Source organism: Leguminivora glycinivorella, chromosome 11 (assembly GCF_023078275.1).
Source record: "Leguminivora glycinivorella isolate SPB_JAAS2020 chromosome 11, LegGlyc_1.1, whole genome shotgun sequence".
Classification (NCBI taxonomy): Eukaryota; Metazoa; Arthropoda; class Insecta; order Lepidoptera; family Tortricidae; genus Leguminivora; species Leguminivora glycinivorella.
Genome location: NC_062981.1, coordinates 18678388 through 18704330, shown reverse-complemented (window position 1 = coordinate 18704330; position 25943 = coordinate 18678388). Strand labels below are relative to the sequence as shown.

General features: G+C 37.4%; 1 non-coding gene across 1 annotated transcript; it reads left to right on the top strand.

Annotated features, from left to right (window-relative positions):
• Positions 1-15857: 15857 nt before the first annotated feature.
• Trnan-auu lies at positions 15858-15930 on the top strand. The gene has a single exon. It is a non-coding gene; the product is annotated as a tRNA-Asn (tRNA).
• The last annotated feature ends 10013 nt before the right edge of the window (positions 15931-25943 follow it).

The following is a 25943-nucleotide window of genomic DNA, read 5'->3' as shown; positions in this document are numbered from 1 at the left end:
TTATTGGTAATATTTTAAACTATTTATATTTAATTTCTCATGTACAGAGCAACTTTAATAGATTCGCAGGCCTTAAGTAGGTATGTAATTATATTGAATATAAATTAAATTATTAATTATTTATTTGGGTAAAGATTCGTCTTCTAGATACTCGTCTATAGAGTAATAGCATTTTTTGATGAGTAAGTCCTTTAGTTTGCTTTTAAATACTTTGTCTTCTTTTTCATTAATTATAATTTCGGGCAGTTTATTTGCTATAAGTATACATCGGTAGTACGGGCCTTTTTTAAACATTTCTAATTTTGATGGGGGTAGTTCTAATTGTGGTTTATCATTTTTCCTTCGTTCTGAGTTAATCATTTTTGTAGTAAAGAGATGAGAGTTATTCCTAACAAAGAGTGCTGCTTCCAATATGTATATCGAGGGCAAAGTGAGGATACGTAGTTCAGAAAAGTGAGGTCTACAACTATTTGGTATGTGGGTGTTGGTAAGTATGCGAATGCACTTTTTTTGCATTAGGAATAGGTGATGAGCATCCGTGCTGGCCCCCACAAAATAATACCGTACTGGAGTCTTGCATGTCCGAACGCGAAATATGCTGACAGGGCGGTTTCCAGGTTAGTATTGATCTTTAGTACACTTAACGCAAATAAGAAACTAGACAATTTTGATTTAATATTATCTACGTGTGATTTCCAATTTAAATTTGTATCTATTTTTATTCCTAACAGTTTGAATTCATTTACTTCTTCAATATTTTCATTATTTATTTGTAACGACAGTTGCAGTGGTTTTTTTTGGACAGGTCTAAACTGGATTATTTTGGTTTTTTTTAAGTTTATTTCAAGATTGTGATCTAAAAGCCATTCCATTATGGTTTCTGTAATTTGCGGGAGGCGCTCATCGCACTCAGTGTGACGATCCGATAATCTCGTTTCGTACAAACCTATGCATGCATAAATATAATATTATTTTCATTCCAAATAGAAATATCATTCAAAACATCGGTAGCAAAAGTTCTAGGAAACAGGTCGAAACTCGACTTGGCGTCAGGCGATGGTGCGCAGCCAATCACGATCGAGATGAGCGCGTCGGCGCTGGAGGGTGCGCTTCGGATGCCCATATATGGTAATACAGGCGAGCAGGGTCGTCGGGGCGCCGGGGGGACGCTAGCGTGGCAGGTTCGGGCGGGGCCGGCACCCGAGCGGGCTATATAAGCCAGTACACGGGGCGCAGGGGGAACATTCAGGAACGAGTCGCGGGTCGAAGCAGCCACGGGGAGATCTCTCCAAAGATAAGAAGGAGTCATGTGAGTTCTTTAATATTTATCACTGTTTTTCTTTGTGATTTCATTATGATGTTCTATTGTGCTTTGTTATATGACTATTTTGTGGTACTTTGAAACATAACTGAGTTATTAGGGGTTTTATTATACACTTAGAATAATTTATGGATTTTAAATAATTCTCTGATATTCTAGAGCATATTATATTATAATTTTATTACAATGCTTATTGCATATTTTCTGTGTTTGAGATCCAAGGGTCTTGCATTAAATAATTCCAAGGAATGCTGAAATTACTTTATATGAGAACTTATTACAATGTTAATTATTTATGGTTATCTGTACAAGCTTTTGCTTTAAATGAACTAAGGTTCTTAACCAACTTCAGAAAAAGCTGAAGCCAATTATATTTTATTTATTCTTCAGAAATAAAAGATTATTTTATTTCTGGATATTTGATAATATTGTGATATTATATTTTTATTATTTATTATATCTGTAGAATGAGCTGCTAATGGGGACTATATCTTTGGAGGTTTAATTGCTGAAGTATATGGGATAGCCGGGTTTTGAGAAGCTTAGGGACTAGGTTCTGTCGGGAATGCCAGTTTGAATTAAGTATTTTTATTTCGGATTTGTTTTTGATAAATTAAAGAGACTCAGGTCTTTTCTCTTGCTACTTGGCATTGGAGTTATGATGCTTGTTTGGGCAGGAGGTCCAGGCTTGAGTATATCAGCTAAGCGTAACGTGACAGTTGAGGCAAGTTTTGTATAGCAATGCGTACAAGCTTACCACATACAATGATGGCCATTATATGGAATTTTCTTGTTCAAATATAGTGATTGTAATTTTCATTTGTCGATATGTTGGAGGAGAGTCTGGGGTTCTATGGTTTATAAAGTTCAAAATTTTTGAGAGAACCGGTTGATAGGTTCACATTCCAGAAAAGATGATTCTAGGAAAGGATCCAAGGCCTGGCATTTTAGATGACAGAATAGGCGACCATACCTCATGCGCAAACCAGGGGGTATTTGCCTAAATAAAGCCCTAAATACAAAATAAAACAAAGGGTTCTTGGAATTCTTGAATTGCTGAGAGTTTTCCTTTAATTATCTTTGAATAGTATTAATAGTGAAGTTGTATTCTCATTTTCGCTGATTCTCACTGATAATTTAACATAGAAACAATAGAGATAGCGTTCCAATTTTATTTTCGATTCAAAGAAAGAATTGAATTGGCAAATAGCTTTACGTTGATGGTCAGAGCTTAGTATGTATTACCGACTATGTATTGTAATTCATACTAAGACGCGTTGGGGATAAAACACCTTTAAAAATAAAATTCCTAAAAATTTGACAAATAAATTGAATTTTTCACCTTAATTATTGTATTTTATTTCTTTCTACTTCACAAAGTGTATATTTGACTATGAGAATTGAAAGAATATGTTGGTTGTAATTGCTCTATAAAATAAATTATGTATCGGTACTCATCTATAGGGAATATCAGAATAGCGGAAACTATTATTACCTAGGAGGTAGAATTTCTAAATGTTAGGGGAGTATCTAGTGTGTTGAAACTTCCTACACTTGAGAAAAGGATTTGTGGTTACTTCGTACAGCTTAGGCTTCCTACCTTTACTAAACGATCACATTTTATTATTTTTCTTATGGCCAAACGTTTTAAATGCAGAACAAAAACAAACAAAATAAATTGGGATTAAATTCAGGGGTAGTTATTGAGCTTAATGGGTCTTGGGTTGTTAAATATATGGGGTGCTTATGGTAGAGTATAGAGTAGGTTAGGTAGGTCACCTTTTGACCGTTACATCAGTACTATCCGAGCAGTTGAGTAGCAACGAGACGTCGTCCGCAAACATCACGCATTTACTTTCCATATTTTTTGGCAAATCGTTGATGTACGCGAGAAATAGGACGCATCCAATCACACTGCCTTGAGGAATTGAGCATGTAATGGTTCGCATTGGTGAGGTTACCGCCTTCACTAATCCAGTGTCTTTATAATACCAATCTACTTGTACACACTGTTTGCGATTTTGTAAATATGACTTTAGCCATGTATGGGCAATTCCGCGGATGCCCATGTCGTATAGTTTTCGAAGTAGAATGTTGTGGGATACACGGTCATAAGCTTTAGACATATCCAGGAGTAACCCTACAGCATATTTTTTTGAGTTAAGGTAAATAAGTATTTCCTGGATATAGTTATAGATGGCCAGAGTCGTCGAATGCCGTTTCCGAAAACCGAATTGATTCTTATCGAAAATGTGATATTTCTCAAAAAAGTTATAAATTCGTTTTGTCATGGCTTTTTCAAATAGTTTGGAAAAAGTTGGTAATAGTGCAATAGGTCTGTACTGGCTTGGGTCGCTCTCTTTACCGCCTGGTTTTAAAATCGGCTTTATTTTCGAAACCTTCAATCGTTCCGGAAATGTTCCTTCGTAAAAAGATTGGTTTATTAACCACTTAAGCGGGGTTACTAATTCATTAGTGCAAAATTTAACGAGTACCGACGGAATATCATCTATGCCCGAGCTGGATCTATTTTTCATATGCCGTATTAATGTAATAATTTCGCGCTCGTCTACTTATTTTTAAATTAAAGTTCTTCTTCGGGCTTCAAATTATTTCGTTATAAATAGTAATAAGTTTAGAAACTTTTTTCCCATGAGTGTCGTAAAAGTCGACTGTGGGACGTGGGACTAGGGTTGTAAATAGAAAAAAAACCAAATGTTTTTTTTCATAATTATGAAAAAAAACATGAAAAAAAAACCGAGCACCTTGGTTTTTTTTCTAAATATGGTTTTTTTTCAGATGAACAAATAATACGACAATAACGGTTTTTCGTGAGTTGTAACGTGTTTCAATAACAATAACGTACATTTTAATTCAGTATACAAACGTTTATTGGGGAATCCCCGATGCGGCGTGTAGCGTGGAGAGGCGGTGGTGTTGCCAACAGTAAATAGTGATAACTACAAACTACAGATTTCGTAAATGTTACTTTTATAGACCAGAAATGAAATTTATTTGATTACATACGTTTGATAGTTAACATTAAGTCTAAAAAACCGTATAAAAGTATTGACTACTTTCCAAATTTTGAGATTTCGTACTTTAGAAAAAAAACATACTCCAGAAAAAAAACTGTTTTTTTTCACGGTTTTTTTTCATGTTTTTTTTCAAGCCAGAAAAAAAAACCGTTTTTTTACAACCCTACGTGGGACACGGGTTTAATTGTCATGTGGGCAAATGGCTAGTATCCTGTTACTGCAATATAACATTGTTTTCTTTCAACCCCTTACTTGCTAAGCATGGCACGGGAGCTTGGATAGTTTCATGTGCTGTGCCTGCCCCTTCTGGGAGTGCAGGCGTGAATTTATGTATGTATGTTAGTTTACAAATTATAGCGTGAAGAGGTCAAACTTACGGCTTCTGGAGCAGCCATTTTGGATAGTTCAGTTTTCAATAAGAGTTTTGAATGATTCACGGTTATTTTCATTAGACTGCGACGAAATATCGGGAGCTCAACAAACATCAAAAGGTAATCACGACCGGTCTGGCGCAGTCGGTAGTGACCCTGCCTGCTACGCCGCGGTCCCGGGTTCGAATCCCGGTAAGGGCATTTATTTGTGTGATGAGCACAGATATTTGTTCCTGAGTCATGGATGTTTTCTATGTATATAAGTATTTATATATTATAATATATATCGTTGTCTGAGTACCCACAACACAAGCCTTCTTGAGCTTACCGTGGGCCTCAGTCAATCTGTGTAAGAATGTCCTATAATATTTATTTATTTATTATTATTTAATCACGGTCTATATCCCGGTCAATATTAAGTCTAGTTCAGTTTTCAATTTCACGTTTCGGGATAGACTCAAGTCCACTCCACTTAACTCAGGGTTAAGCGGACTGGTTCTGGTGGTGCTGCAGATGTAAAGCGCGAGCGTACCTGCAGCCCACCGTTACAAAACAATGGCGGCAGATTGGGGGTTGTTTAGTGGGTAGACTCCCAAGTCTCATTAGCCCTTAACAAGGAGTCCCACATAACCACTCGGGTCCTTCCCCGCACCCGAGTGGTATGCGTAATGCATTTTTCCCCTCCTAAACAAAAAAAAGGGGTTAGTGGGCTGTCAAGTGTCAAATTCCATATAAAATGGTGGGTTAACCCTCGGGTTAACCCTCCATTTTCGTTGGTGCAAGTGGCCCTTATAGACGTAATATCATCTTTTCCATCTCCAATTTATTACCTTTTCGGTATTTTGATATAGAAACTGCCTCTTTATAGAAAAAATATTCCTGTAACAAGTTTTTGGACGGTTGCACACTGTATTGCTTTTAAATGGAAGATATTCCCTCGAGATGCTCAAAGATTCGTCGTGATTATTTTTATAATCCCTCGTGTCTTAGATTCAACTTGAAATTGTAGCAAAAATATTTGTTCAAAATATATCAAGAAAATACTGTAATACTGTTTTCGTGTAAAAGAGAAGTTTATGTCTCGTATCTCAGGGGTAAGATAAACGTTGAATTTCGAGGAATGCACCGAGAGGAGTGGATTTTCAAGTATTGACAACCTCCTTGGAACTTGTACACTCCCTTTTGCTGTGTACTTAACAGCAAAAGGGGGTGAAAAAGTTTCTAATGGGTTGGCAAAGCGCATGTGACACTCCTTGAGTTGTAGGCGTCCATAGGTTACGGTAACCGTTTTCCATCAGGCGGACCGTCTGCTTGTTTGCCATCGACGTAGTATAAAAAAAATTACAAGATTAGAGAGGAGTACTGCTCCGAGAATAGCAAACTTATAAGGGAACGACATATACCTGTACCAAGTTTGTTACAAGCTCAGTGTGCGTAGCCGAATGCACAGACGCTCACGAAACGCTCACGATAATATTGTAGCTGTCTATCTCTATCGCTTTTGCGTATTGGCGCGACAGAGCCAAACTACATTTCTGCGGCGTTTCGGTGGCGTTTTCCGTCGCAGAAATGCCATTCGGCTACGGGGCCTGATAATTCATATTTACCTACATGAACTTATTTATTATAGGTATAATTATATAAGAAACTAAGACTAAACTTAAAAGCTAACTAATAAAATAGGCCATTTAGGCATTGTATACTGAAGACATTTCCTCGCTGTATTGCAATGGTGATACGTTGTGCGAGGTTGAGCTTCGGTCACAGTAAGGTGAATCCACGTAAAAGTAACGCGAGTCACGACTGAATTGTCAATAAATGGAACATGCCATAAAATCGTTACTCATGTTACTCTTGCCGTGGATTGACCCAGTTTCCTCAACCAGACGCTTCGCGATTTCTGTGAAACACTTGTTCGCGCTAGTACCCCATGGACCTAGAGTTACAAGTTATATAACAAGGGAAAGTCCATAAATATGACCAGCTAAAAATAGTTCCTTTATTTTGTTTCGTTCATTTCGTTTAGCGCTCCGCTCTGCCTATTAAATGGCGCATAAAGACATGATTTATAACCAACAATAAATTAGTGTGGTGTTTTTATTGGCCCATATCAAAAACAGTCGTAATTAATTCAATACAAACAGCTAGAAAGTTTCACAACCACGATCATTAGGATAGTTTCGTGGTATATTTTATTCAAATGTTGGAAATACGTAATTCAGTAATCCGTATCAGGATTAAAGTATGGCATAGGGAGATTAGATTAGATAATCTCAGTAACCGTAAGCACTAGAAAGTTGAAATTTGGTACCAATATGTATATCAATCATGCCAACAAAGTGCAAAAATAAAAAGTGGAAAAAAATGTTTTATTAGGGTACCCCCCCTACATGTAAAGTGGGGGCTGATATTTTTTTACATTTCAACCCCAACGTGTGATATATTGTTGCATAGGTATTTAAAAATGAATAAGAGTTTACTAAGATCGTTTTTTGATAATATTAACATTTTCGGAAATAATCACTCGTAAAGGAAATAAAAGTGCGTCCCCCCCCCTCTAACTTTTGAACCATATGTTTAAAAAATATGAAAAAAATCACAGAAGTAGAACTTTATAAAGACTTTCTAGGAAAATTATTTTGAACTTGATAGGTTCAGTAGTTTTTGAGAAAAATACGAAAAACTACGGAACCCTACACTGAGCGTGGCCCGACACGCTCTTGGCCGGTTTTTCACCTCGCAGAAATCCTATTCGGCTACGGGGCCTGAGTACTTATTAACCAACGCCAGAAACGCTTACGCTCAGTAGCGTAGTGTAGTACCAAAGAGGATCGAGTGTTATAGAGAGTTACTGTCAAAGTAAAATGTGTAATCACAGTGCATAGACTGCCATCTCGACACCTCTTTGAACCTCAGTTTTGACAATTTGGCCCATATTGTTAGATTGATATGCGTTAAAATGTCAAATATTAATATTAGCGCCATCAAGTCGAGCGTTTCCCAAAGGTGTAACGCCATTTTTCTCTATGGATTTGAGGTACGTTTTTTTCGTCGTCTATACTGAGTTACACACCTGTGTCTTTGGTAGTACTTAGCGGGTGTTTTTTCATTCGCCAACAAACTGTTCCGCAGTCCGAGTTAAGTGTGCTTTGTCTTAATTAACAATAAAAAAAGTTACCTATACTCACTCTTCCGTAATAGCGCGACAGAGCCAGTTTCGTTTCGATCGCCACGTACCATAAACGATTGTCACTTCGGCTGGGTCTGCTAACGCCGTGTCTTGCGTGGGCGACGGTCGCGCGACCGTCGCCGTCGCGTCTCATGCTTCCATATCGATAAAGTTTGATTTCGTATGCGTCACATCGCCGTCGCGCGACCATCGCGCGACCGTCGCCCACGCAAGCCACGGCGTAAGGTGGATTGAGTACTACCTCGTCTGTTACACAAAATGGGCACAATGCGTACAATACGCTTGCAAAAAATGCCAAGACACAATATTATTCTATACCCTAGATCAAGACGTATCTACTTAGCGTGTCAAACGAACTCAGTCAAATTCACTGAGTTGTCCGTCTTTACTCACAGCTTGCAGCTTTCGGGCGTCAAGTTTTGTAAGTTAAAGTCAGCAAAAACATTTCAAAAATGCCTCGTGATATTTAATTGCAACAACACAGAAATTATGAACACTCAAGGGCCTGAAATATATTTCCAATCACAGGCAAGTAATAACACATACATACATACATACATAAAATCACGCCTGTATCCCATAAAGGGGTAGGCAGAACACATGAAACTACTAAAGCTTCAGTGCCACTCTTGGCAAATAAGGGGTTGAAAGAAAACGAAACTGTGACATTGGAGTGACAGGTTGCCAGCCTCTCGCCTACGCGACAATTTAACCCATATCCCATAGTCGCCTTCTACGATACCCACGGGAAGAAAGGGGGTGGTGAAATTCTTAACCCGTCACCACACAGGCAAGTAATAACTTCAGTAAAAAATCTGACACGCTCGGCCCCTACACAAATATTAGATCAACTTGTTTCTTGTGGCTAAAACGCGCAAGAAAAATGTTTAGTATGTATGAGTTATAGCGAATGGTAATAGAGCCGAGTCACCATCATTATCATTAATAACGCTAACGAACAAGTCAAACACAGGGACGCAAAAAACAGGCAGGCAAACGTCATTGGGCGAAAAAAGTGTAGGAAAGATTGGCCTGAGGATATTATACTTATAAGGGCCGCTTGCACCGACGAAAATGGAGAGTTAACCCGAGGGTGGGTACCATTTTATATGGAATTTGACAGATGACAGCCAACCCTGAGTTACGTGGTTGGTGCAAGTGGGCCTAACGGGGATAGATCAGGATTGCCACCATCTTCAGACATCAGGGGGGTTACCATGACGTGCTAAAGCCGTTCAGTTTAGGTTGAGAGAGAGGGACGGAGCTATGTAACTGCTATAGCTGTGTCCCTTTCTCTCAACCTAAACTGAACGTCTTTAGCACGTCATGGTAACCCCCCAGGGCGTTGCTCGGTGATCGAGGATTAAGACGACGATAGTCATCAACGATTTATTTTAAACACTTTAATTTTACAATAACTGATGGGTAAACAACTTGATTTATAAGCTGATAATTGTACATTGTTGATGATTTAAAAGTGCTTATTGTAAGCCTAGTTGAATAAAGAATTTAAAAAAAAAATAAAAAAAAAAATTATAGGACATTCTTACACAGATTGACTGAGGCCCACGGTAAGCTCAAGAAGGCTTGTGCTGTGGGTACTCGGACAACGATATATATAATATATAAATACTTATATACATAGAAAACATCCATGACTCAGGAACAAATATCTGTGCTCATCACACTAATAAATGCCCTTACCGGGATTCGAACCCGGGACCGCGGCGCAGCAGGCAGGGGTCACTACCGACTGCGCCAGACCGGTCGTCGAATTTTGACTTTGACTTTGAACTTTTCGTGAAACTCAATCATATATAATTTCTGCTCCTCTTTTAGGCTCTACGCGTTACCATAGATTAAATATTAAGAAGATCATCACCCCATACATTAAAAATGCGACCGCCTAAGTTTGTTTTCACATTATCCGATCCCATATCGGATGTCGGGCCGATATCCCATACATTACAGGCGCCATCTTGGATTTTTCCATCGAAATCCTTCCGACATCCGATATCGGATCGGATAACGTGAAAACGCACTAAGATGGCGCCACAAAAAATGCCCTGTTGCCATCGATTATTTGTAGATTGGCATTAAGTGTCACTTTATAAGTCATAAATCTATGTCAAAAGTAACGTCATCTACAAGAATGATAGAAAGCTACAAGACATTTTTTATGGCGCCATCTGTGTGTGGTGTAGTGTATGTGCGTTCTTAGGCGGTAGCATTTTGTGTATGGGATGGTATGATCTTATTTGTAATCTATGGCGGTACCTATTTTTTTATTTATTTATCAAGAACAAATAGTCACACAAAATAGATATGTAAACTTAGCTTATAGCTAAAAATTTAATTAATTACAGACCTATATATCTTTAAATTAAAGGAAAAATATGTAATATCGCTCGCAGACGGTTCTGCGTGATAAAAAACAAATTTACAGACCTATAGTTCTCCAAATTACAAAAATCAAGTTACAATATAGTATTTTATGCAACAAATGCGTTTAAAAGATGTCAAAAAAGACGAGTGGCGAGGATAACAATTTGAGGCGAACCCGAAAGACGCCACGAGTATTTTTTGACTCAGTTAAACACCGTTGCATACAATACTTTTTCTACGACCATGCACTTAGTTTTTAATAGTTTGCTTGAATAACTTTCGTGAAATTCACACTGTTTCTTGTATTTTGACGCAAAGGTTTGCACTGTCAGCTCAGCTGACCAAAGCCTTCCCGCGCACGCACGCAGTATCGTTATAACAATGCGTTGCCATGGTTACAGAGCCAAACAATGCGGTTTCAGTTTTTTCGATACTGCGCGCATGCGCGGAAAGCCGGCGGACGGTGGCTTTGGGGAATAGACTTTTATGTAGGGTTTTAAAGATCTATGCACGAACCTGTAAATGACGAATAACAGTTCGGGAGTAGAAAAAGAGTATTAAATCCATTGTGATGAAGATGGAGTAACATGAGTCGACCTCCGTTATAAAACGCGATAAAAGCTTTCAGGTACCAAAGATCAATCTAAAGCCAACAATAAAACAAAGCCGATAAAATCACGTTCCCGGATATAATGGCTGTGTCGTTTATTTTATTTTAGGGGTCCTTAATTTGGAATTATGTTACGTAGGTGAAGTATCGTTTGTGTTTTAACACGCCTACATTTGAAATAATTGTTACTTATTGCAAGTCTTTTTCGTAAAATATTACTTTCACCAGGGAATTTTTATATATGTATGATTTACATACCCACCGCGCCACCTATTAAATACTATCATAACTACACTGATGATCCTACAATATTTTTTTTCAAAATGTGTATTGACGTGATATCATGATTTAAAAATAAAGAAATATGTCGTTTGTTCTTTAGAACTTTAAATAACGTAAAAATATTTGGGGAGAATATGATTTTGGCTCCAGGCTGCGAACAGCGCCATCTAGTTTTAAGCCTAAAAGGCCCATACATTTCAGGGGTACGCTTTTTGTATGGGCCTTGTCAGTTCAGTATTAAATCGTTTTTGCTTTCACTAATAATGCTCCATCATCCTTGCGTTATCCCGGCATTTGCCCCATGGCTCATGGGAACTAAAGCAAAAGTGCCAGTACTCAACGCGCTAATGTCCAATAAACGATCTTTTTGTGAATTAGTGCTATTTATAAGTAAAATAACATGTAATTTTCATCAAGAAATAAATAGTAGAATTCCTTGCTCATATAACCCGGCAACCTTCAAATCAAGAGTGAACAGGCATCTGCGAACTCACTCCATCGTAGGCCACGTCTTTGCCTTTGGCTAGTCTGTGGCCAAGAGTAAGCCCATTTATAATTAAAACAAATCTAATCTAATCTAATAAATGACACCATTCAGTCACAATCATTGAGACTGACTTAAGGTTCACTTCATTCCCACTCTGGAACGCTACGCTACGCTTTTTCTTGATAGTTTTTTTTAATACCACGTCGGTGGCAAACAGGTATACGGTCCGCCTGATGGAAAGCGTTCACCGTCCATAGGTTTATGGACGCCTGCAACTCAAAGAGTGTCACATGCGCGTTGCCGACCCATTAGAAACTTGTACACTCCGTTTTTGAAGAACCCCATACTGTAGTTCATCGGGAATACCTCGGCAGGGAGCTCATATATATAGGGGGCTAGTTTTTTTTTATACTACGTCGGTGGCAAACAAGCATACGGCCCGCCTGATGTAAAGCGGTCACCGTAACCTATAGACGCCTGCAACTCGAACTGCGTCACATGCGCGTTGCCACCCCATTAGAAACTCGTACATTCCCTTTTGCTGTGTTAAGTACACAGCAAAAAGGAGTGCACAAGCTCCAAGGAGGGTTCGGGTTGCCGACGACTCAAAGGACAATAGACGGAACAAGTTACTTCCGTAAGTCCTCCCGTCATGAGCACACCGCACCCTCGTTGAGCTCTGGCAGCCTTACTCACCGGCAGGAACACAACACTATGAGTAGGGTCTAGTGCTATTTGGCGGTGCGGTGCGGTAGTTGTGCAAAAACGGTCACACGGAACCTCACATCGCCAAATTACGAGCACACTACAAATACTTTTGTACTATTGTCATTGTGGTGTCGAAAGCTCTTGAGCCACGAATTGTATTCTCGCTGTTTCATCTCCTGTTAAACCGGCCAAGAGCGTGTCGGGCCACGCTCAGTGTAGGGTTCCGTAGTTTCCCGTATTTTTCTCAAAAACTACTGAACCTATCAAGTTCAAAATAATTTTCGTAGAAAGTCTTTATAAAGTTCTACTTTTGTGATTTTTTTCATAATATTTTTTAAACATATTATTCTTCAAAAGTTAGAGGGGGGGGGAGTATTTCCGAAAATATTAATATTACCAAAAAACGATTTTAGTAAACCCCAATTTATTTTTAAATACCTATCCAAAAATAAATATCACACGATGGGGTTGAAATCAAAAAAAAAACAGTCCGCACTTTACATATAGGGGCGGGGGGTACCCTAGCAAAACATTTTTTTCTACGTTTTATTTTACCACTTTGTCGGCGTGATTTATATACATACTGGTACCAAATTTCAGCTTTCTAGTGCTAACGGTCACTGAGATTATCCGCGGACGGACGGACGGACGGATGGACAGACATGGCGAAACTATAAGCCATAAGAAGTATTGTTCCACGGAAAATTTAGCACGGGCCATGCGTTACTTCGATTGGGTTTTATTTTATTTTATTGTAGACCGATCAGCGAATGACCCTTGTCATTTGGCGCAAGGCGGTTGTTTGAAGACCCCCGATATGATGCATCAATTAAATTGTACTCGTACCCAAAGATTGTAACAGCTCGGTTGACAACCTCACAAAAACAAGACAATGGCAAACAGCAAAACTTGCGCGCTGAGTGTCTGCGGTTCTTCAAACTTGTTACGAGTATTCAGGACAATGGTAAACTTTATCTAGTACTATTCTTAGAAACAGAATGCTTTATTTATTTATGTACCTACGTAGTTAACTCGGTACTCAAAATATTTGCGTGTTTATGTGTATTCATCATCATCCTCCTTGCGTTATCCGAGAATTTCTTTTTTTTTGCCATTTTTTTTATTTTGATTGTTTTAGGGAATTTTAGGTCAATTGTACTCAGAATCACGAGTAAGTACTTTCAATCTCAATGGGAGACAAAAAGTGTCCCAGAATTTCCATACATTTTTGTTACTTTCCTCTTTTGATACCCCACACAACATGTACGGTAACAAAATAAGGAAAAACGTATGCGACAGTTTCTTTAACTACTAGGATCGAAAAAGCTAGTAATTCTGAGTAGAAATACCCTTTTTTAGGGTTCCGTAGTCAACTAGGAACCCTTATAGTTTCGCCATGCAAAGTGCAAAAATAAAAAGTGGAAAAAATATTTTATTAGGGTACCCCCCCTACATGTAAAGTGGGGGCTGATATTTTTTTTCATTCTAAGCCCAATGGGTGATATATTGTTGGATAGGTATTTAAAAATGAATAAGGGTTTACTTAGATTGTTTTTTGATAATATTAATATTTTAGGAAATTATCGCTCCTAAAGGAAGAAAAAGTGCGTCCGCCCTCTAACTTTTGAACCAAATGTTTAAAAAATATGAAAAAAAACCACAAAAGTAGAACTTTATAAAGACTTTCTTGGAAAATTATTTTGAACTCGATAGGTTCAGTAGTTTTTGAGGAAAGTATGGAAAACTACGGAACCCTACACTGAGCGTGGCCCGACACGCCCTTGGCCGGTTTTTTCTTACTTGGCAAAACTCATCATAATTTGGGTATTGTAGAGGCATACTTTAATTTCAGAGAGGCCTCTATTCTCAGAAAAGTAGGTATTACAATTTGTATGCAATTGCTCTCTTAAAAAAATATCATGTAAGAGTAACAATAAGTACTACATTCTTATCATTTAATGCTTTTCGTTCATTCAATATTCGATCTGGGTCCGTTTACACGACAGCCTCTTAAAAAAATGTATTTTTAAATTAAACTATAGCGTTTTTATATTAAAGGAAAAAATGGAAAAATTTACGCTTCCGGCGGGACTTGAACCCGCATCATTTGCAATCCGTGCAAGGCTCTTAACCAATTGAGCTACGGAAGCCACGCCGGACATCGCAAATCTTTCCATGCCTTTCCTTATGTACACACGTCTTGGGGTGACGTCTAGCGCCATCTACCGACAGACTATTACATCTTGTAACGGCACTGGAGTCTCAAGTTATATTGAGAATTCACCAGTAACAATGTGCTAACCCATACTAAATTTTATTTTTAACAAGCAGAAACGTCTGCTAACGATTCTAAACATTTTTATATTAAAGGAAAAAATGGAAAAATTTACGCTTCCGGCGGGACTTCCTTTAATATAAAAATGTTTAGAATCGTTAGCAGACGTTTCTGCTTGTTAAAAATAAAATTTAAACTATAGCGCTTTCACAGTCTTGTGTTATACAAACAAAGTGTTTATTTTTCATTATGGCATTGTTGTAATTGGAATTAGAAGGGGGGGGGGAGAATAGAGACCAACATGGCATTGTTATTAGTACAAACTGCAGACTACATAATAAAGACTCCACATAAAATTAATTGATTTATCAACGGCACTGTACCAGTTTATGTGTAATGAACTTATTATTTCAGCAATATCAAATTCAGGATATCTTCGTATTTGACAAAAAAATCTGCAATTATGGCTAATCATAATTTGGAAATCATAAAATAACTAGCTTTTGCCCGCGGCTTCGTAGAGAGACAGAAAGTAGCCTATGTCACTCTCCATCCCTTCAACTATCTCCACTTAAAAAATCACGACAATTCATCGCTCCGTTTTGCCGTGAAAGGCGGACAAACAAACAGACACACACACTTTCCCATTTAAAATATTAGTATGGATTTATTTTAATAACCACGTCAAACAAATAAATAACAAATAAATAAATACACACCGGGACACCTTACACAGATCAATCTCGCCTCAAATTAAGCAAAGCTTGTACTATGGTTACTAAGTGACGATATACATCAAATAGATAAATACATACTTATATACATAGAAAACATCCATGACTCAGGAACAAATATCTGTGCTCATCACACAAATAAATGCCCTTACCGGGATTCGAACCCATGACCGCCGCTTAGCAGGCAGGGTCACTACCGACTGAGCCAGACCGGTCGTCAAAGGGATCGTGAACCCACCTTCAAATGATAATTCCATAAATATAACTTGTCTTGAATTAAAATTAAAATTATAAAATATTGAATAAAAAAAGTCATTTTGAACTTAAAAAGGTTAAATTTTTAACTTCTGATTAGCAGAAACGTCTGCAATCGATGCCACTAGGCTTAGAATAAATTTAAAAGTGGAAAATGTCCCATTGACCTTAGTAGTGGAAAATTTCGCTGGCTTGGTTGAAGTCTTGGTGGCTCAGTTGGCAGAGCGCTGGAATATTGATCCAGAGGCCGTGAGTTCAAGTCTCACCCAAGGCAGACATTTTCCACTTTTAAATTTAAAAAGGTTAAGTTCCCCTTTACACGCTTCTCAAAACAATAATATATTTTTTCACTCACCTGCATAACTTTAACACTTTCGAAACCGGGCTCTACGCGGCGCTACGACATTTTCGCTACATACGGGGAAACCCATGTAATCGGCTACGCTTCTACGAGCGGTGTGCCCGACAGTCGGGTTCTTGGTAGCGAAAGTGTTAACCGCAAACGTTAATCATAGTGAAGTGATCTGCGGCCAAGCCAAATATTGCGCTGCATACTTGCGCTAGAGCGTAGCGTCTTGTATGCTAATCTCGTAGCACTCGCCGTCTACGCCAGAGACATGTGAAGCTACGTCTGTCTACGTTTTAAGGCTACGTAATCTTTTTTGCGCTTAGTGAACTTAAACAGACATTGGTTTTTGGTAAAAAAATTAATTTGCCAAGTAGATGATGCACTTATGGTGAAGTCACATCTATCAGCTTCGAGCCACATTTTGTGTATAAATAATACATGCGCACGCATGTTTTCAGCTTTCCGATGCGTACCTCAGCGTCTTCATAGTGACGAGTTTTTCATTTCTCATACATGGAATGTGGCTCGATGCTGACATTTAATCAAATATACTATTCAAATTGGAGCCCATTTGCCTTGAAATTATGCAATAATTCGAGTGATTTCATAAAAAAATAAGGAAAATGGCTGGAAATCCGTAATAATAAGCAGGCTTGACGCGTCTCATTATAACTGAATTAGCCTACTTTTGCATTTTAGTAAATTGTGTTTTTGTTTGTTTGGAAAAACTTTGAAATAAGTTGTATAAGAGCCAGTTATTGAATTGAATATATTTTTTTCAGAGATTTATTAAGTCCTATATAAGTGTAAAAACTTACAATCAAAATATCTATCTTTTTAATACAGTTGCTCAAAAAGTGCCCGTTTTTTGGCTGTTTAGCGTGCGAGAAGTTGTATTTTACGAACTAGTGCGTAAAAAGTATATACGTTCCATTTTACGACTACTTACCGAGCTGTTTTCATATTAGTCTAGTTTACTAAGACAGAATAAAACTATAAACATACTATTAAGTGATTAATATTTAAAACGTTAATATTTCATAATGTAATTGTTTACTTTTAGTCATACTAAACATAATTTATAAAATGGTTTATACTTTGAAAAATCGGTCATAATGAGTCGTGTAAACAGAACATGATTGGAACGAAACGCGTCTTCTACTGTCAAAGTAGAGGCGTCTACCATGTTTTAACTTAATGCACGTTCAAAAAACCTCAATATGTTTCGCGATTTGTCATAATTATTTTACGTTATTTGCAATACGTCGGGGCATAAATGGATCGATTAAATTAAAATGTAGTTGTACATTAAACAATCGTCCCAAATCGTAAATGTTTATGTTTTTATGGCACCCAATGAAATAAATTATGTTAGATGAATAGCAAACTCGAAAATATGCACGCAAGTTTAAAAGCTTCAAAAATACGCCTTTGGATTGTCAAATAATCCGTCAATGTCCGTGGGAAAATTGAGTTCGGATTATTTTATTTCGTTGTAAGTAAGTAGTAGTGTTTTTTCGCAACTGTATTAAAAAACGTCGTTCGTCACACCTGCGAGAATGTCATTCTTCACTCGTCCCGAGATTTGCCACTCGCGTGCCGCTCGTGGCAAAATGTCTCGGGACTCGTGAAGTAATGACATACTTCTCGCACTTATAACGAAATGTACTATTATCGCTCATTTATGTCAGTATATAAAAAGAAAAAACGTACAGTCATGTTTAATAAATTTAATTTACTTGATTGTGGAAACTTTTAAGACGATACAGTCAATTCTCGATACAAACGCTCTCGACTATTTCCTCCCTTGTTTTGTGATGATAGAGCACTGATTTTTTCAACAAAAATTATTATTAGGTTTATCTGTGTTGGGCCGTTTTGATTTTTTTGATATTCTTATTTTTAAAGACGATATATCCCATCAAACATTTCTACCGAACATTCATTCACATATTCATTAATTTTGTTATGGCGTAAAAAAGGTGTGGTATTCACAATTGATAACAATTATCAAAAAAAAAAACGGCCCGACATAAATAATTTCATTGTTCATCAGATTCTTAGATTTCGTTACGATTGATTAAGTTTTGAAGGAGGAAATAGTCGAGAGCAGAACCTCGATTTTAAAGATATTTTTCGCAATATTTTTAACTGAGTTGTTCTTAATGGACAATTGTTTTTCGATAAATCTATTTAATATCGGTAGTATATTTAACTAAAACTCCCAAATGGGGAACTTGACTGTAGTAAAAATAAAATATTTTATACCATGCACGAAATAAAGCATCAGATAATTATAAGAAAAATATGGATAGAAGTTATTTTTAAATCAAATTTCTATTTAATAAGTCAGGTAGAAATATATAATTGACCGTGACGTCACTCAATTCGATTTCATATAAATTCCATATTAACAAGTCGTTCAAATTCGTTTTGACAGTTCTTAAAAAGAAGCTGATTTGACTAGAAAGCAAGTAGCCTATTGAAAGGGGGCTCCTGTTTCGCTTTAGCATTTTCGCTCCTGCAGCGTCTTAATAATCACATAAATATCAAAATTAAAGGGCTATGTCAATACATAACAACTATAATATTTTATTTATTACATTGTAGCTATTTTTAATTTCAACCGCAAAATGAAAGGATTATGCGACGTTCTTGCCAATGTCACTTCTTCCTATTCGCAATTCTGGACAATCTGAATTCTACGCAATTAGTATTTCACCTCATTCGCTATTGTGCACAGTTATTACTTATGAACAGTGGCGATTCTTCCTGTTCGCAATTCTGCACATTCTGAATTGCACACAGTAGTTTTTGACCTCATGCGCTATTATGTGCAGTCATTATTTGTGTACAATAGCGATTCTTCCTGTTTGCAATTCTGCACAATCTAAGTTCCACACAACAGGTATTTCGCCTTATTCGCTACTGTGCACAGCCATTATTTGTGTACAGAATAGTTTCTTCCTATTCGCAATTCTACGCAATCCCAATTTGACGCAATAGGTATTTCACCTCATTCTTTATTGTGCACAGTCATTATTTGTATACAGTATAGTTTCTTCCTATTCGCAATTCTACGCAATTCGATTTCCACACAATAGGTATTTCGCCTCATGCGCTATTGTGTACAGTATAGTTTCTTCCTATTCGCAATTCTACACAATCTGAATTCGACTCAATAGTATTTCACCTCATTCGATTTTATGCACAGTCATTATTTGTATACAATCTCGTTTTGCACAATCTCAGCTTCCTCAATCCCCGCAAACACGCACACATAGAAACGCAGAAATCTCCTTACATGAGCAGTACGTCGCTGAGGAGTTTTGTTCTGATCTATTATCAGCAGTTCTACTTCATCAAATGTCACAATGTGAACTATTATAGCATAACAAATACGAACACATACGATGACATTTCACGAAAAATACGAAGGAAACGCTTTTCGCACTACATCTGTAATTATTTAGTAAATATTGGCGTATACGTATAGTCAGTAAAGGTTTGATTTTAACATTTTGTTTACAAGATATTGATATGGTGACTGGTTAGATTTATTTTATTTTGAAATTGGGTGTCAAAATTGAATACAGTGCCTGTAACAACGCCATCTGACACCCAAATATTATTTTTGCTGAATGTGTATAACGGTATAGTTAATATTAATAATGCTATTTGGAGCTTTGCCTACTCTAGTGCGCCGCGGAAGGCACTTTCTGCGTTTCTATGTGTGCGTGTTTGCGGGGATTGAGGAAGCTGAGATTATGCAAAACGAGATTGTACACAAGTAATGACTGTGCATAAAATCGAATGAGGTGAAATACTATTGGGTCGAATTCAGATTGCGTACAATTGCGAATAGGAAGAAAGTATACTGTACACAAATAATGACTGTGCACAATAGCGCATGAGGCGAAATACCTATTGTGTGGAATTCGAATTGCGTAGAATTGCGAATAGGAAGAAACTAAACTGTATACAAATAATGACTGTGCACAATAACGAATGAGGTGAAATACCTATTGCGTCGAATTCGGATTGCGTAGAATTGCGAATAGGAAGAAACTATTCTGTACACAAATAATGGCTGTGAACAGTAGCGAATGAGGCGAAATACCTATTGTGTGGAACTTAGATTGTGCAGAATTGCGAACAGGAATAATCGCTATTGAACACAAATAATGACTGCACACAATAGCGCATGAGGTCAAAAACTACTGTGTGCAATTCAGAATGTGCAAAATTGCGAACAGGAAGAATCGCCACTGTTCACAAGTAATAACTGTGCACAATAGCGAATGTGGTGAAATACTAATTGCGTAGAATGCAGATTGTCCAGAACTGCGAATAGGAAGAAGTGACATTGGCAAGAACGTCGCATAATCCAAATGAAACAACTCACATGCGAACACACGTGTAAATCAACTCTAATCGTGGCATTACTGTCAATGTTCAGTCAAAAATATCTTGAACGCAAATGACATCCACGTATTTCTACCAATCAGTAGTTATCACAAAATATATCACTTTCCAAATGAACCGATGAAAGTCAATTTATTTAGGTACTAAAAGCTGGCTTTCCTCCAAAAACAATAATAAACTATTTTTCAAGCATGAGAATGAAGTTTCATCCCAATTCGTTATTTTTTACTTAGGAAATTAATTTTTGTTGTGACCTTGTAAGACGAAATAGTACATTACGATACAAGTGCGTAAAAAAGGAAGTTCGAAACGAGTCGCGATAAATTAAAACACGACCGAAGGGAGAGTTTTAAAACTTTTAAATCGACACGAGTTACGAATTTCCTTTTCGCACGTATCGTACGACGTTTTTCAGTACAGATGAGCCTCCGAAGTTTTGACCTGGCATATAATGAACCACTTCTCGCACTAGTGCGTAAAAAAAAACACCATCTGTACTGAAAAAGTGTATTAAGTAGTTAGGTAGTTTCATTAGGAATTTTCTGCAAGTCAACAACACAAAACTTAGCAACGTTTTCAGGTTGCTAAAAACCTAAATATATTTTCAGTGTTCTGCTCGTATATAGTACTTGTTTTCATATACTTCTACCTTTTGACACTTTAACAAAAAAGTGGTAGACGGTGTTACCTGATAATGAACCTCAGATTCAGATTCAGATTCAATAAGATTGAATGAATCTGAATCTGAATCTTACCTGATAATTAACCTAACGATGTGTCGAATTTAACAAAAAACAAAAAGTTGTGTATACACCTCAATCCTACAAAATACAATGTACATAAATACATAGGTACCTACTTTGAGTTAAGTAAAGAATATACAACTTAATTAAAGACCTCAAGTCAGTAATTCAGTAACCTGCTAACATTAAACCTTTGTCTCATTAAGGAAAACGACCGATGGTGTCTGCCACTGTACCATAGACATAGAAAATATAGACTGATGATATTATATAATAAATAATTAAAATTTTCACCATACCAACTGTTAAAGATCAAATTTGCTATTCGAAAACGTATAGCAAAACTGTATTTTATCCACAAGAGTGCAAAGTAATTTCATACAAATTTTAACTTAATGCCTTGAGCTGGCTGATAGAATTTACCTATAAATAATTATTTTGAATCATAAATATTGAATAGATTGCTGGATTTGATTTAGTTTGATGTTTTATAGTCAGTATTTTGTTAGTGTTGGTGTGGTGAAAAATGTTGTATTTCACTCGGCGGCGAAGTTTGTTAAATCTTCGTGCCTTGAAACCCTCGTAACGCTCAAGATTCCACGTTTTGAACCACTCGCTACGCCCGCGGTTCAATATTGGAATCTTTCGCTTGCTCGGGTATTAATATTGGCACGTGCGGTTAAACAACAACTTTGCCCCCTTGTATAATAAAACAAAAATAACTATTATAGGACATTCTTACACAGATTGACCGAGTCCCACGGTAAGCTCAAGAAAGCTTGTGCTGTGGTTACTCAGACAACGACATACAGAATATATAAATACACATAGAAAACATTAATGACAGGAACAAATATCTGTGCTCATCACTCAAATAAATGCCCTTACCGGGATTCGAACCCAGGACCGCGGCTCAGCAGGCAGGGTCACTTCACGCTGAGCCAGACCGGTCGTCAAATAAGCAGCGTGTAATTAGTACATTACAATACAAGTGTGGAAAAATGGAAGTTCGAAACGAGTAGCGGTAAATTAAATCACGACCGAAGGGAGTATTCAAACACAATATTATACAACACAAGACTACATGAATGATAAAACAACGTGGGATTAATTGTTATTCGAAATGGTTTCTTATTTTTACGTTTTTTATTATTATTATTGTTGATGAAATTAATATTGTATTTTTTTGGACATTGGATTTTTCCTAGAAATATTCTAGACATGTATTTTTATATATACATATACCTAATTATATATTTTTTGTTTAACGATTATTTTTATATGAAATTGTATATTATAGACTCAATATTATTATGAACAATAATTTACAACAATAAATTGCTCTGATAATTAGGTTAGATTAAGATCATAATATATATGTAATGAACTATTCATAAGAGCTTGTAACTAGGCCTACATGAATAAAGATATTTTGAATTGAATTGAATCAATACATGCATAAAATTCGGAATTTACGGAAATCTCGAACTGGGGGGTTACCATGACGTACTAAAGACGTTCAGTTTAGGTTGAGAGAAAGGGACACAGCTATAGCAGTTACATAGCTCCGTCCCTCTCTCTCAACCTAAACTGAACGGCTTTAGCACGTCATGGTAACCCCCCCGTCTATACGTAAATTTATATTCAAAGTAGCCTAATTAAATCACCTTTTTGAAATACACAGAAAGGAATCGAAAGATGCGAGGGGCAAAGGACGGATTAATCAGGGGTTCCCATGCACCAGCAACATATTTTTTCCCCTTTAATTTGAAAGTTTACTAGTAAGGTACAGCGAGTCAAATCTCGACTCCATAACTGGTCCATTTTTTCCAGAATATATGTTATATGTGGTAGGCGTGTTCAGTGGATACATGTAGAACTCAACATCATAGTGTAATAATGGAAAAAAAATGATTAGTTACAATTACCCCCCAGTCGAGATTTGCCCTGCTGTACCTTACAACATAATGAATCAGAGTCGTTTTATCATTATTTTCATAGAAATAATATACATTGTGCCTACGATTCACAATTCCGCAGTGTCAGAAGGCAGACCGCGGAACCGCTGGAACTTTGTCAAGTTCCGGCCAGTTCCGTCCACTTCGTTGAAAACATGGCGATGAAATATATTACAATTTCTGCGTGATATTACACAGGTTGTATTTTCATAATGGGTCAGTGAGGGCAGCTCGTACACATCCTGGGGCCCGTTTCTCGAAAGGTACAAGCCTTGTATTACAAGTGCGCGAACTCTCAAATCGTATGGGTTGTATTATAAGGTTGTACCTTTCGAGAAACGCGCCACTGGGCTACCCCTCGATTTCAAATGAGCGATAATTCATTTGAAATCAGAACAAACCTTTCTATGACACTTCGATATTCGATTGGCGTGTGCGACTATTTATCAGATTTTTTAACTCTCACCAGAGATTATGGATTTATAATGTGGTTTGTGCTCTCACAAACGCAAATTTAATATGCCATAGAGTAACTATACGCTCCGATTGCGACACAGGTTGGTCTAAATTAAACAACTTAGTTTTACTTTTATCTGCCATAATTTAATTTATATAAACGATATAACGCCAGGTCGTCCTTTTCGCACTATTTTTAAGGGCGATAAGGACGCACCGATGCCATAAAATTTATCAAAATAGTATGCTACGCCCGCTAGACTGTATAAAATTGTGTATTTTTAATCTTTTCATCACATATTTAATGTTAACGGGACTTAATGGCGCATACTTAATTATTTTTTTAGTCCGAGACCACGATGACAAAGCCAGCTTTGAAACGTCGGAGGTTTGTTAAAAAACTTAGTTTTACTCGATTAAGTCCCTTTAACAATAATAAATGTGTAAAACTAAAATAAATTTAAAATAAATATTCCTACCACACATTTACTTATCGCAATGATTACACTAATAAATTCAATTCACACGTCGTTCCGTTGTATGAGCGTGACGGTAGTATGTAATAGCACGATGTCTCATTTTCACATCAGGGACCTAGCCAACGTCACAATGGTTTACGCTTCATAAGCGCATCGTAGCTAACTCTCCCTATCGCTCTTAAGTAATGGCCCGACAGAGCCCGACTGCATTTGAACGATTATCACCAGGGTGGCTAGCCGAATGGCACAAACGCTCACGAAACGCTCACGAAACGAAGCGCTAGTAGATATCTATCTCTATCGCGCTTGCGTATTGGCGCGACAGAGCCAGCGGCGTATCGCTTTCGTTTGGCGTCGGAGAAATGCCATTCGGCTACGGGGCCAGCCCGGCAGCCAGCGTATTAAGCTTTCATTTTTATCACTTATCCACGTAGAAAAGACATCTGTCACTCTCACACTGGCATACTTGCCAAAGCGTGACGGATACTTTATCCACGTAGTAGGCTTGTGTCGTTCACGAACTATGAACTGTTAGGAATAAAATCCCATCAATGACCGAAATTAACTGAATCTTTCCGTGCTCTGAGAATCGGTCTTTGCTCATTTAGTTCATTATAGGATCGGCGAGCGCGAGCGGTTTGGATCGAGAACGAGTGTGTGACTGCGCCGACCGAGAGCGAGAGCTACTTAGCAGAGCATCAAAAAAGTCAAGTTTTCATATTAAACTTCGGTTACTTACAACCTTTGGGCCCGGAATGTTACTATCTGTGGACTATTCGTCTCATTTTGACACTATTCGGTCCCATTCGTTCTGATTTTTCCAACCGCAGTGGTCGTTGGTCTGCTGAACTAAATGAGCAAAATACCTAAAAGAGCGAACTAGTTCGTGGGAGCGATTGAACGAGATCGGAGCGATCCGATCAACGAACGAAACGGCACAAGCCTACCACGTAGATAAGTGATAAAATTGGAAGCATCATGCGCCGGCAGGTAGACCAGCCAATTCGCACCTAATTTGAAGTCTGACTAAATTACCCTGCTACAAGATGGAAATCCGGAAATTACCTTCTGACCAACCTACCTACCAAATTTGATGATCTAATAGGACTAAAAGGTACACGGGCAATCACGATTATGAGGTAATTCTTCAAATCGCTCATGAATCCGTAATACGGCAGTCCATTTCCGGATTGCCCTAATACTTACATTTTGGTAAAGGGCATTTCTCAGGAGGCGCGTTTTTACGTGTCCGAGGCAAAAAACGTCAGAACGGACTGTTCTAAAAATCTGAATTAAATCAGGCATAATCTTTAGCCTCTGTTCTATTTGGTACACCTTAACATTATTTATTTATTATTTGTATGATATGAGTAATAAAATATTAAATGCGAAAAATGACCGTCGGTGGGCGTGTCCCGCACTCAGAATTTGCAAAACAAAAAATCATAACTCAAAATGGAGTTGTTGATCGCAGTTGTTATAGATATTCACGTATAAGGTATTAGTTAACCTATCATATTTTCTGTATAAAAATAATATGTTAGCTAACAGGATATTTTATTAGTTCTTATAAATAAAATGTTTGAAGCAGGCGTATATCCTCTGGTGTTGAAGAACACAAGGGTGTGCCCCGTGTTTAAAGGGAAAGGTGATGTTGATGATGTCAACAATTATAGGCCGATCGCAATTGTACCAACCATCTCTAAATTGGTGGAGTCAATTATTTCGTCTAGCCTAATGGACTACTTAGAGTCAAATGAACTATTAACAAAAAATCAGTTCGCATATAGGAAGAAAATGTCCACAACTTCGGCAGCCATTAATATATTTGACCATATCGTAACAGGATTAGATGGAAAACAGAAGATGGCTGGTAT